Below are 14,429 nucleotides of genomic sequence, written 5' to 3'. Positions count from 1 at the left end.
ATTAATTCAAAACATTCCATAAAGGAAAAGAAAATTCAAATAACTAATCAAAAGATAGAAATCTACAAGACACAAAGTTAGAAGTTGTGTTGTAATCATAAAGTTAGAACCCGTCCTATACTCGTATTAATAAATTTGGTTCTCTATACAAATATCCTATTAATTATAAAATTTAACTAAGTATATATTTATGTACAAAAAAGGCATTCAATAAGATTTAATATAATTACGAACGTTCTGGATATTTTACTTACTCTGTGCGTTGCGTCCTCCATTGAAGTGTTGCTGACTACGAGTTTATGGAGGGCGAAAAGTGAATGACAATATTATAATGTATATATATTAATTATTGTATATTTATAGATAACTACTCATATTTACAAATAACATTTTTTTTCAATAAACTGTTTCGAATGTCCAAATTTAATCAATTAATGCCGCATGTTTCGTTCATTATTTTTTCATATGTAATTCATTAACTTGATTTACCAGATTTTTCATGTTATAAGTTTCTATTATTCATACGTATATATAATTGGATTATAGGACACTCTTGGAGGTTGCGAAGGGAATACGATGCTAAAGCAAGACAACGGACTACTTCACTTTTAAGGTTTCAGTACACGTAATGTTCAGCTGTACCTGCTAATTGATATACATATATTAGGTCCTTACATATAAAATTGGCGTTTTGTATGGGAGGAACAAAAAGTCGATTTTTTTTTAATATAATAAATTTAATTAATCAAAGTATGAACCATTATTTTCTATGCACTTTTGCCATCTCATAGGTAGTTCATTGATCCCTTTACTAAAAAAACCAGTCGGACGGGAATCAATAAAATCTTTGAAGGTGATTTGGACTGCCCCATCGGAGTTGAATTTTTTCCCTTGCAAGAAGTTATCCAAATTTCGAAAAAAATGGTAATCTGTTAGAGCAAGGTCCGGGGAGTACGGAGGATGTCTTAGACTTTCCAATTGAAGCTCTTCTAATTTAGTAGCTGTCTGTTGCGCAGTGTGTGGTCTAGCGTTGTCGTGAAGCAGCAGTGGCGTGGAGCGATTGACCAGCCTAGGTTGTTTAGCCGCTAGCTTTTCCATCATGGCTTGCAATTGCTGACAATAGACATCAGCCGTAATAGTCTGGCCAGATTTGAGAAAACTGTAATGAACAATACCGGCACTAGTCCACCAAACGCTTACAAGTAACTTTTTTGGGGTTAATTTTCGCTTGGGGCAGGATTTGACTGGCTGGCCAGGATACAACCATTGCGCTGAGCGCTTCCGATTATCGTAAAGAACCCATTTTCCATCACAGGTAATGATTCGGTTTAAAATACCTTCATTATTGTGCCGGTTTAGTAATGTAACGCAACAGTCGACGCGCGTTTGCCGGCTTGCTTCAGTCAATTCGTGAGGTACCCACCTTTCAAGCTTTTTAATCTTCCCAATTTGCTTCAAATGAATTAAAACAGTTTTATCACTAACATCGCAGCCTGCAGCTAACTCGGACGTGGTTTGCGATGGATCCGCTTCCACAATAGCCTTCAACTCTTCATTATCAACTTGAGTCTCAGGCCATCCATGGGGCTTGTTCTGCAGATCGAAATTTCCAGAACGAAAACGTTGGAACCAAAAACGAACTGTGTTTTCTTTTGCAACACGACCGCCATACACATCATTCACCCTTCGAGTCGTTTCCGCAGCACTAGTGCCACGGCGGAACTCGTACTCGTAAATAATGCGATATTTTAAGTTTTCCATTTTGTAAAATGAGTGACGCAAACAGAAAAAAACAGAAGAAAAAAAACAAATGAATGACGGTCATCGAACCACAAATACATGAGTCTATAGCTGTACAAATTTGAATTTGAAATTCCTTACCAAAGAGGAGAAATTCGTGATTAAAGTATCCAGTACGAAAAACGCCAATTTCATATGTAAGGACCTAATATTTCTGTTTAATCCAATCGCATCAATAACTTTTTCATACTTACAAATTGATACATTGAACCTCAACACATTTAAAAATAATGGTTTAAAGCTGTATTTTTAATGTGGGCTTGAATTACAGTTGTACAGTTGTATCTATTTAATGGGCTATTTTTCCTCAATTCAACTTTTATTGTTACCTTAAACTTAATATATATGCACACTAGCTTTTGATCGTCACTCCGTCCGCGCGGAATTAAAAAATATATGTTACGTCCCACGGAAACGGGATAAACAGTCCTATGGCGGTCTCCTAGTTCTAAGCTTTCACCACCAATTTTCAACCAAATCAGTTCAGCCGTAACACGACTCTCTTTTATACATACATCGATTTAAATTACAACAATGTTTTTATCGATATCTTCGATACTTACGTTTCATTGCAATATTCGTGGTTTATGAATATTCACTGTACGCTTTCTTGAATTTGAATATTCATCAATATTGGCGATTCCAAAATGTTCCATCATTTATTTTTCTCTTAAATAGTGCTTTATGTTTATTCAAATAATTGTTGAATTATGTTAGATCAAGATAGTAATAAGTTCGTGTGAAGCATTCGTATGTATATGTATGTTAGCTTATAACGACTTGATTACATGAGCATAGTATTTCTTTAAATCTACAAAGAAGAGTATCGTAATGACCGCATCATAGTTTACTGAAATGTGGACTTTAAGTCAAAAGTGTCAAAGTTAACGTGCCTTTTCGTTTGACGATAAAATGAGGACAAGCGGCCGTTAAGACTCATGTATGTGTGTTAAGTCAACACAACACTTTTCTTGAGTACCGGGGTTTTGCGAGATTTTTTAAGGTAAATTGACTAGTCGCAGGTGGCTTGGGAAACGGGTCAGCGGGTCTTCGTGTCGTGTCATGTTCATGAGTCATCAGGGCCGTATGCAAGGGCAAATTTATTTTGTTGTAAGGTCAGCTTTTATAATTTTATGGCATTTATTTGCCGAAACCGTTATTGGTATGTAAAGAAAAATAATATTATTTCTTTCATTTGAATTTGTAAGAAGTTTAGTCTAGTAATTCGGAACGTATTATTATTAGACGTAATAATACAAAAGATAAAACTAAGCATATATATTTTTAATTATTAATTTTTAGAAATAAAAATAAAAGTAGTTTCATTGGTTTCAGAGTTAAGCTTATTTTCGAAAATATTATTAAATATTTATTTTGCAAATTAAACTGCAATCATAAAGATGTTAACTTTTAAACGAACTTGTATTCTGGATATTTTTAAATTAATATGTTTAACATATCTCTAATTTAATTTCCGTAAAAATATTTTTTTGTGTTCTAAGTTTTAAAAAGAAATAAGGGTGATATACATATTATATCTTTACATTTGACAACCACCCATACCCTCATAGTGCCTATTCAGTAGTAATACAGGATGGACGGATTTTAATTAAAATGTAACTAATTAACAAGTATTCTTTTTAATAATGTACTTGATATAAATTAAAATTTGATGTAGGCCAGTAATTCTATATTATCATGAATACTATTATTATAAAGAGAAAAGATTTGATTGTTTGTTTGCATTGCATAGGCTCCGAAACTATTGAGCCAGTTTAAAATATCCTTGCACTGTTCGAAAGCTACTTTATCCCCGGGTGACATAGGCGATATGTATAAATCGACTAGCTGTCGCCCGCGACTCCGTCCACGCGGAATCAAAAAAATTTATAAGTAGCCTATGTGTATTTATGTACATCTCTGTTAGGGAGCACATATTTCTATTAATTATTTTGAAAAGTAGGGCGCGCCTCCCCCAGTGTGACCGCCGTCTTGGCCCATTGGCCTCGCCTCGTCTCCATTAACCTTTACGTTACCAAACCCCCCACGCGAAGTAGCGTGTAAGTGTTTGCTTAAGTAAATTATTATTTTCATGAACATCCCTGCCTTTTACTTAATTTCATAAATCTTTAATTATTAAAAAAAATAGAACTGCTCGAATAAAAACCAGACCTTTTTGTTTCTTAATTTACATATCGCTGTAACTAATTTTAGACGAAAATTGAATTAAACAATCATAACGTAATATTATTAAAACTGTCAATAGTAAAAATCAAATTATGTAAATAATAAATGTTTGGTTGATTAATTTTTTTTGTGGTAAATACATAACGATTGTCATCGGCTTTTTCTATTTGATGCGGAGTAATTCGGACCTCGTAATTACATTGCGTTGAACATTAACTAAGAGCTCTTTAGAATATATCTGTGATGAAAACACTCTAATTTATTTAATGAATGAGTTTACTCGGTTATTTCAACTCCATTCAGTGATACACTCTGCGGATTTTAAGTGAGAAGGAAAATAAGTTCAGAAATGGTGGACTTTTTTTATTTAAAATGCAAGTAAATGTGAACTTCTTTATTATAATGGACAGGCTTAACTTATTCATGAAATGAGGTTAAAAATGAAGAAAAAAGGTTATATTATAACGACTACTCATAACCGACAAGTATACACACACAAAAACAAACGTAAATGTATCTAAAAGAAGCGATAGAAATGCTTCCAAAGGAAATCCACAATCTCTATCTATAGTCTGGATTACGTTACGGAAAGCGTATCACCACCACGTACCACCTAATAACGCTTCCGTATAAATTGATATTGCTTCACACAATTCGTTGTTATACAGTGCGGTAACGCATCAAAGCTAATCCAACTCAGCTGGATTAATGCCACAACGTTTAGTAACAACCATGTTTGTGCTCAATTAAGGTAACGTAAGAGACTATAGTTTAAAGCATTACCTAAGCTGAAAGTAACCATAAGACCATATTTGGCATTTTCAACAAATTGCAATTTTATTCATATGTTCGAAAGAGGTTATACAATACTTTTTCATTGTTTGTTCAGACCTTGCTTGGCGGATTTACAGATGCTCCCACGGGATATTAAACCAATTTTGTCTACTGCTCTCAGTATGCTGTCTTGGGAAAACTATATCTTGCTTTCCTGCTTCATAATCTATATCTATACATACAAATAGATATAAACACAGAAAATATTCATAAATAATACTAAGTAGCTATTTTAGCTGTTATGTGTAAGCCATTGTAAAGCTTGTTTTATTTTTGCACGAATTTTATCGAGGCATTGTATTAATTCATAATGTTCTGTACCTACTCTAATTGTTAAACATTTTTATTTAATACGTTTAATACATTTCTATTCATTTTTGTGAAAGCACTTATTTTGAATTTATGCATAGTTTAATATATTGTATCAGTCAAGTCGTGTCATTTGATACTCATATTGTATGGGTTGTGTAAAAATATTACAATTCGCCATTTTGGGGAGTTAGCCTCCATGTTTTTTTTTTATGAAAAGGTGGCAAACAAGCAAACAGCCACCTGAATTCGCCGAAATAGCGAGGCGATTGTTGCCCATAGACATCCGCAAATGCAGATGCGTTGCCTACATTTAATCAACAGAGAAGCGAACGTACAGAAACAAGATATTTTCCATTCCTATGCGTCCCCCCTTCCGCCTAATTCACTTCCCATTCCCATCCTTTCCAAATAAGAAAAGGGTGGGTAGGGAAAGAGGACTAAAATTAGGCCTCCGGCCTAATTAATCAACATTAAAAAACCAAACAATATACTCGTATTTTACCAATTTTAATATAACATCTATTTATTTAGTTTTATATTAGATGTCTTTTTGTAAAATACCGAATAAATTAAAAGAAAAATTACCTATTTATTTTTTTAATAAAAACGACACAAAGACATTTCGACAAAAGTTTGGTTATTTCACACGGTTCACTGTACTGGCCGTCGATACCTATTGTGAAAAAGTATTTTCACAAGAAAGAAGCGGAAATGTATGATCTTATATTGAATAGGAAAGGAATCCTTAGGTTCTTTTATTATGTATGTAAACGAAAATCGATTACAAATATTTACAGAGTAAGAAAATTAAGCTCCCTTACCCTTACATTGTAGGACATTGCATTGTATTGACAGGACAGTCAAGAAAGAAATCATATTAATAATGTATGTACTACATGTACTACATGTTTTATACATGTCTTTCGGTAAATACACGGTAACATGCAATGCTAATAAACTCAATTCTCAATGCAAAGCACAAACTTTTAATCGCGCTTTGAGATTTCCCCGCTTAAAGGCGGGCTACAGTATACAACTGGACTTAAAACTTTGTTGCACTTTTATATTTGCTCGGTGGCGTGTCAGAGTGGAACCAAAACTTTAATTAATACAAGAAACTTTCTGAAATAGGCTTTGACTCTGGCAGTGGCTTTACCCAATCAATGACGTCACTAACATAACCTGCGTATTGTTGAAATAAATGTATATATATAAAAAACTTTTGAACTCAATGGAGTACTAGTATGAAGAAATGTTGAGTAGATCGATATTCTGTATAGTATTTATTTATTTACCATAATGATTTTCCAGGATGTATTTGGTTTTTACAATAAATTAATAATAAATTTGTCTTTGATTGATTCGTTAATTGCTTTATAAAAAAGTTTTTCTTGTCTGGTTTTGATGCCTGTTTATAAATTGCTTTTGTTCATAACGTTCTATTTTCATTTCTTCGACACCTTGAATGCTTTATTTTTATTTTAATAATAACGTTTAATTGGTACGGAAAAATGTTGTTTACCAAGTCTTGGATTTTATGGAATAATACTTTTTCATTTTATTCCGATCATTATTTACTAGCCGCCGCCTGCGACTCCGTCCGCGCGGTACCAAAAAATACTTAATAAGTAGCCTATGTGTTCTTCCAGACTATGTTCTACATCTCTGCTAAATTTCTTCAAGATCCGTTGAGCCATTCTGAAGACACATTTAAACAAACATCCATCCATCCATCCATCCATCTAAACATTCACATTTATAATTTTAGTAGTAGCATATTTTATTCAGTTTTAGTCATAATTTGTATTACTATTTTGAATTCAAATATGTCTTCTTAATTTCTATTAATAAAGATTTCAATGAAGTTTTATAATTTGTGGTAGCAATTTCCAGGTAAATAAATTATTGCTCTTCGAAACCAACAGGTCGTATTTTGGCAACTTTAACAGTGGATAGCATGGGGAAAGGCTAAAGTTTGTTCAATTTATGCTGCAGTATACGTGGTTTGTTACATAAACTAGTTTAATTTATGTCTCAGTAAGTTTTTAAACATGGTTATTTAAAATACCCATAGAATTTCGTCTCTTCGTGCAAAACAAAACTTTATAATAAAGCCAGCTTAAATACTCCTATTTACTCACGTAACTCTGTTACTCCCCCCCCCCTTTATAAGGCAAGATAAAACAAAGAGGCCGTCCTAAAAATCTCGCCCAGGGCGATAGAAGAGCTAAAACCGTTAGTGAAAATTTCTACTGAAACGCCTGCTCTAAATTATTTTCATCGAAGCAAAATTAATTAGTTTATAATTTTCTTAATTATTATAAAAGAATATTGCTGCAGAAAATATATACAATTCCATGATCTGTAAAATAAGACTTAACAAGCAAACCGATGTAGCGATTGAAAAGTTCAATCTTCACGGAATCAACGCCTCGTTGAAGTTGTCTCAATGTTTGCGATTCGCTCTACGCGAGCTCCTCGCGCAATTCTGAACAGTGATCTAACTTAAAGTAGTTTATCCTTTCTAAGCTTTTTCTTGTTAGTTTTTCAGCGTTTTTACAAGTTTTATCCTCACAACTTTATTGATTTAATTCAAAACTAGTTCAGAAAATCTCTATTTTATTTTAAAAAAATGCTTACACCTATATGCTACTTATTTTTATAAATTATGTATACTATCAGTATATTAATATAATTTATAATACCCAACCCGCAATTGTCCAGTGTGGTTAGTTTGTCCATCGTGGCCAACTATGTCCTAGTCACACCTAACTGAGGGTAAGCTCAAGCCGCGAGAGTGGGACGTACAGGGAATTGATGATGATGTTTAATATGTTGCTACGTTCCTTCAGATTTTCTCGATGTCATATTTTAAGATATACTCGTATGCACACTGAAATAGGCAGCGCATTTTTATATAAATACAATAACATTTGTGTAGCCCTTGCTACCTTTCCATAGCTATACTCCTGAGGGATATTAAACCAATTTTGCTAGCTACGTATAACAACTTAGGTAAACTTTATTTGTCATCTTTATAAGTGTACACATACATATAGTAATTTTAATATTTTATATATAGAAAAATCTTTGTTTTTTGCACTTTACTTTTTTTGTAATTAAAACAAAACCCTAAGTTATAAGTAACCGTGACGTAAACTGTAACACTACCCGCTCAGTAAAACTAAGTTCTACTTAATTCAAGTGTTGAGTTAGTTTAGTTTAAGTTTAACTTGGTGAGATAGTCGCTGAAGTTATACTGCACAAGTAACTTGTGTAGATTTCTTTTCTTGTTGAAGTGTTACATTTCTTTTTCATATCTTTCTAATATTATAAATGCGAATGTTTGGATGGATGGATGGATAGATGGATATTTGTTTGAAGGTATCTCCAGAACGGCTGAACGGATCTCGATGAGATTTGTCATAGATGTAGATCCTAGTCTGGAAGAACACATAGGCTACTTACTTTTTTTTTTTTAAATCCGCGCGGACAGAGTCGCGGGCGACAGCTAGTAGTTAATATAGTAACACATACAATCTATTATTCGACTATTTTCATTTGAGTTATTTTCAACTGCAACTAAGAATAATTATAAGTCTTAGTTTAAGCAGGTCGAGAGTACCTAATGTTGATGTTGAATATTTTCCTCTATATACATTCGGTATTAAAATTATTGAACTCGACTACTTTTTGAAAAATCATAACGCTGCTTTTTTTTAGACAAAATCATGTTTATGTTATTCTTTAAATTATGTCCAAATGTTCTTCTCAATAATTTTTATATTTCTATGATTTACTAACACGTGTTACAAAAACTTAAGTATATGTTTCCAAAATTAATAGTAGTTTTTTTTACAGCTGTGCTTCTAAACAATAGCTAGATAATAATAACGAGGGTATTTCATTCAACATTTCAATAAAAAAAATAACACTACAGGTGAATATGCTTTGGAATCTTTCCGTGAGTCTATTAGAAGTCGTTTGGAAATTCCGTCACGAGCGTCGAAATTCATTAGAGCGGTGTTGGAACTTCGATCACAATGGATGGAAATTGTATGATAGGTTCATGGTATGTGCATTCGGATATACGATGTTACTGTACATACACCGACATATAGTATTACAAGCCTGTATTGCATTTACTTTCTTATACTGTTAAATTGTTTTTGGAACGAAGTTCCTTATCGCGCGTTGTGAAAGGGGGCTAGACGGAAAAAATTCTTACGAAAAGTTGTCACGACACTTTTTGCTATATCACCATGGCAACGACGTGACAATATATAACGAAAATTCATAGAAATAAAATGTACTTCTTGTGAAGACTTAAGTTTTTTATTCATAGAATTAACATTGGTTCCTTCACTAATTAATTGAAAGGAACTTCATTCCATCCGGGTGTCCCTTGACACCTCTCAAGTTTTTTTTTGTTGTACTGGTTGAATGTATATATTGTTTAAAACAGATATGTATAATAATATCTTAGAATGCCAGTGTTCGTCTGATTAATGACAAGTTTCATCTGACGTGTCGAATTCAATAGTTCTTTATATAATTTCTTTAATCCTTTTTCTTAACTAATCCAGTATTTTGAAGCTCTAGGCCACTTTACATCAGGTCAAATGGTTGTACTTTTATTTTATTTATTTCATGCAAGTATAATTTAACCTAATCTACTTTTACTATATCAATGAAATATTTAATTAAGTGCCAAATTCTACTTATTTGAATTTTGTGAGAAAAACATTAGGTCTATATATTTAGGTTCACTTGATTAGTGTAGATGGCTCCTGTCTTAACGGATATAATGTTAAACGTTGTTGTACTGGACACGACACATTGAGATCCTGTGGTCACTGTTGTTTTGAAACTACTTACAAACTATACTATGTCAGCTTCACACGTTGTAAACAGGAATAAATAGACACAGAGCGGTTAATGAATTCAGACGAAAAGTGAAGTCAACAAAACTATGTACGTGATTAAGTTTTTTTTTATATTATAAAGTTGCAAAAGTGCATGCGGCCATCTGAATTCGGAGAACTAACGATGCATTGCCCACATTTCCCATTCCTAAGCGTCTCCCCCTTCGCCAAATCGACTTCCTCTTCCTGCCATTTCCTTATAAGAAGGATGGGAAGGGAACCTGGACTAAAATTAGGGTTCCGGCACGCACACTCATTATACGACGATTACTTTGACTTCACGTCTTTCTTCTGTGTGGTCGTGGAGTTTCGCCGTTTTACACAGCCCGCAATACTCGTAAATACTGTTGTTTCGGGTTCTACCATTGTGAAAAACTGTTGAGTGTGTTGAGTAATTTCTATTATTAAAGGAAAAGTAACTGTTACAATTTATCGAAAATGTAGTCATTGACTTTATTTAAGTATATTGCAATAATTTTCTCTTTTATTTTTGGTAAATTTTATTCTCGGTATAAAAAATAAAAATCGATTGATTGAAGAAACAATAATGTACCTATTAAGTTTAAAGTTTCGAGTTATGTTTTGTGATAATCCATTACATTCAAGCAAAAGATACACATTGTTTAAACCTGACTTAGGAAACGTTAAAAACATTTACATTTCAGCATGAATAAAGTTACAATTTACCTTCTTTTCACCAAGCAAAAGGAAGCACAACGACATAAAACTATATCGCCAACTTTCTAATACCACATTTACCTCGTAAAGTTTCGGGTTTCTTTACGACTCTGTTTACTAACAACATTGGCTCACATTGTTTTCTTTATATGTATTAAGTATTCTTCTAATCTGTTGCTGTAACAAACAGTAAACAAATATTTGTACAGTAAATAGTTTGTTACCATTTTATTTAGATTGTTCGTTTCTTAGTTTATTTTGGAATAATTTAATACTTGATAATCCAGTTTTTTTTTACTTGAAGGTGGTAATCTACCAAATGGCCACCGGATTTCGCTAAGATAGGAAAGTGACCGTTATAAACATCTGAAAAGCTTAGAATTTGCGCTGACTACGTTTATTGAAAAAAGAACGATAAAGAGTATGTTCCGATTTTCTATTTGTTCTTTCCCCCGCCGACACATTTAATCGCTTATTTGTATTAGAATTTTAATAAAGTTGCACTGTAGATACTCTTTTTATTTCAATTATGAAATGCTTTACCGACAATAGCACTCAGGTGAGAATTATTCTGCAAATGAAACTATGACAGAAGTGTTCACAGCTTTTAAATATATTACACTGTGCTCTAGAGAGCGATGAATTGAGATAGAGCGCCTCATTTTCTATTGTTCTTCTACCCCGGGAATTGGAATGTAAGACGCACAGCTAGTCATGTATTTAGATAAATAAATACACTTGTATTTAATACAAAAAAGGTTATAATGTATTTAGAAACTGTAACTGAAATTGTATGTTGGAGTACGATTTATGTATTAAATTGTGAAGAAGCATATTATCTGATTTAATATCTTCCTTTCTGATATTACAAATAAATAGATTTTTTTATTATATAACGGCCATATTATGCTTCGCTTCAATTGGTTTTGAAGCATAGTACTCATACGTCAGGAACAGTGTCGGCAATATCTCAACTCGCATCATAAAATACTTTTTAATAGCTTTTGTTTCTCGTCGTATTTTAAAATCGTATTCACCCTCATCCAGCCCTCATCAGGCCGGGTACGAGTCTCACTTGATATTTTGAAAAACTGAAGCACAAGCAAAATAAAACAAAACTAGATAATACTGACTAGTAGCTTATATGTGCCAAATTATTAAAAATTAAAAACCATATTTTGATGTACAGTATACTTCTAACATTCACTAATTTTATCACGATCATCTAAAAAAAAAGAAATTCAAAAAGTTCAGAAAGATTGAGGAACATAAATGAGAGATAGAACATAGCTGAGAGAACTCAAATGCATATCGTAAAATTGATACAATAATGGAGCCGAATTTATTTAATTGAAAATTGTGACATCCGTTCAATATATTTCTTTGATAATCACAAAAATTTTCGTTGTGTTTAAATTGTATCGTACTTTGTAGGTCTGGCGCAAAAAAATATATTTAAAAAGCCATTTATTTCGAAATAAACTTCAATTTAGTTCAAACACAAACATCGCAAACTGGTATTTCCGTTGATAAATCAGTTTTGGATATCAGCTTTAGAAGCATTTATTATTGAGGGTAATTAAGGTCATTTAGGTTCATTAATTTTAGACTAATCTTTATCGGATAAGAGTTGTCGTTAGTCTCAACTTAGTGCTATTAATTACAACTTCTATACAATTAGTGAACTTAAAATCAATGAATTAGTCATTCATGAAGTCTACTATTTACTATTTTAGGAGTTTTATAGAGTGTTGATTCATTTGACGGCTAACGCTAATTTCTACTCTAAATCCTTCAATTAGCAAATTATGTATGTATGTAAAAAAAATTAAGACTTTGTTGCGCGTGAAATCTTATCATGTTTCAACTATGATAGTACGATTTTATACGTAATTTTTGCAAAGGAAAATTTAATCATATTTTAAAACTTTCGACTGAACAATTCCATTATACAACCTGAGAATTATGCTCTGTGTTCTGCAGTCCGTGAAATTGTAGCAGGGAAATGAGTGACGAATATACATCGTTTTAAATTTTTGTTGACATTTTTAAGTAACAATATTTCTCCAGAATATTTAATACGAAACGACTTATCGTGGGTGTCTGAGACCAAAATATCCGTTTAAAACATATTGCTATCTCTGTTACATCGAAGATAAGGATAGGGATGAAGATATGTTTTATACAGAGATTTTGGTCTCAGCAACCATCGGTTATGGTCGTTCGAGTGTGTGATCAAAGCATGAGAACTTGAGATCTTTGTTACTTTTTTGACAAAAAATATTTTTACCGAAGTATACGTACTTCAGAGTATCATCATGTCTTCTTTTTTGTACACTTCTTTGCCGTGCTGTGTGTTTTGACATACAATGAGTAAATATAAAGAAATTCCAGAATGTAAGACGAAAATAAATATCTAAAGTTATATTTGTCTGTGCAATTCATTTATATTTTGTGGGAATGGTAAAGTTCAAATGGAAGGCGAGCTGCTAACTTCCTAAATTACTTTTAATGCGATTCGCATCGTAGTGTGACGCTATTTAACAGTCATAGCGCTTTGAAATTTTACTGCATTTCTGTACAGTCTCTTGTGAATTAAACCCGACTTTATGTTTGCCACAAACTCACAACTCGTAATTAAATATGAAACATAACAATTGTGTTTTTTTTATAAAATTACGATTTTAAAATAGTAGTAGAATGAAAGGCGAAAAATGTTTGTCGTCTCTTAATAATGTAATGTAAACCATATTAAGAAACTGATGCTCTACCATGATCCCAACTTTTTCCAATAGATAATGTTCTTATAAATCTTATCCAACATTTCGATCAAAACTCTTAATTAATACCAAAATTTCGTTTATTAAAAATAATACAGTCATGCATTATAATTATAAGAGCCAACAAGTTTGAACTATACTCAAGGGAGCCTTAGGCGTAATTGTATATAGTTGTATACTTTCTTAAGTTGTTTCAGAACGGTTGCAACTTGCTTGAAACAACAATTTAAATTGTATCTTAAATCGTTTTGCAAAACTGTAGATAAGAAGTTAACTAAACAGCGTCACTAAAAAGGGTACGGTAACATCTTGTTCTATGTATTTAATGGCTGATCATATTGTAGGTCATTGTAGGTTTGTTGAATTAGTAAAGTGTCAATTACAGTCAAACGAAAACACAAATTAATACACAATATTGGAGATACGACACCAGTGAGATAAGAACACAACTTCTCACTATTATACTAATGGTTCTTTGCCGTATCTGTGCATTAAACATACGTTAATGTACCAAGCCTTTGACACAGTTTAACTACGTTCCCGATGATTCAGTTACAACGTCGCAAGAGACAGTAATTTGTCGTTAAAGTGCAAGAGAATATTCATTTAAGATAAATTTCATTGCAGGGTCCAATGCAGCAGAATGTACTAGTTTTGTTTTCGAGACGATTATTCCTAGCAAAGTTTTCCATCTTCAAAATTGCTATTTCATTTTTTAAGTTGACTAAGTTTTAACTTACACATTATGTTGTGCTCACGTAATTCTATAAAAGCTTAAATGAGAAGCTGATTTTATACAAAATAGTAAAACAGTTTAAATAAATTGAAACTCGTAAAGGTACCACAAGTAACACCTCGTAAAGTTTAGATAATCAGGATTTGCACTGCTATGTAAATCATAAAATTAATGTAT

The sequence above is a fragment of the Papilio machaon genome, chromosome 11 (assembly GCF_912999745.1).
Source record: "Papilio machaon chromosome 11, ilPapMach1.1, whole genome shotgun sequence".
Classification (NCBI taxonomy): Eukaryota; Metazoa; Arthropoda; class Insecta; order Lepidoptera; family Papilionidae; genus Papilio; species Papilio machaon.
Note: the sequence above shows the minus strand (reverse complement) of the source record.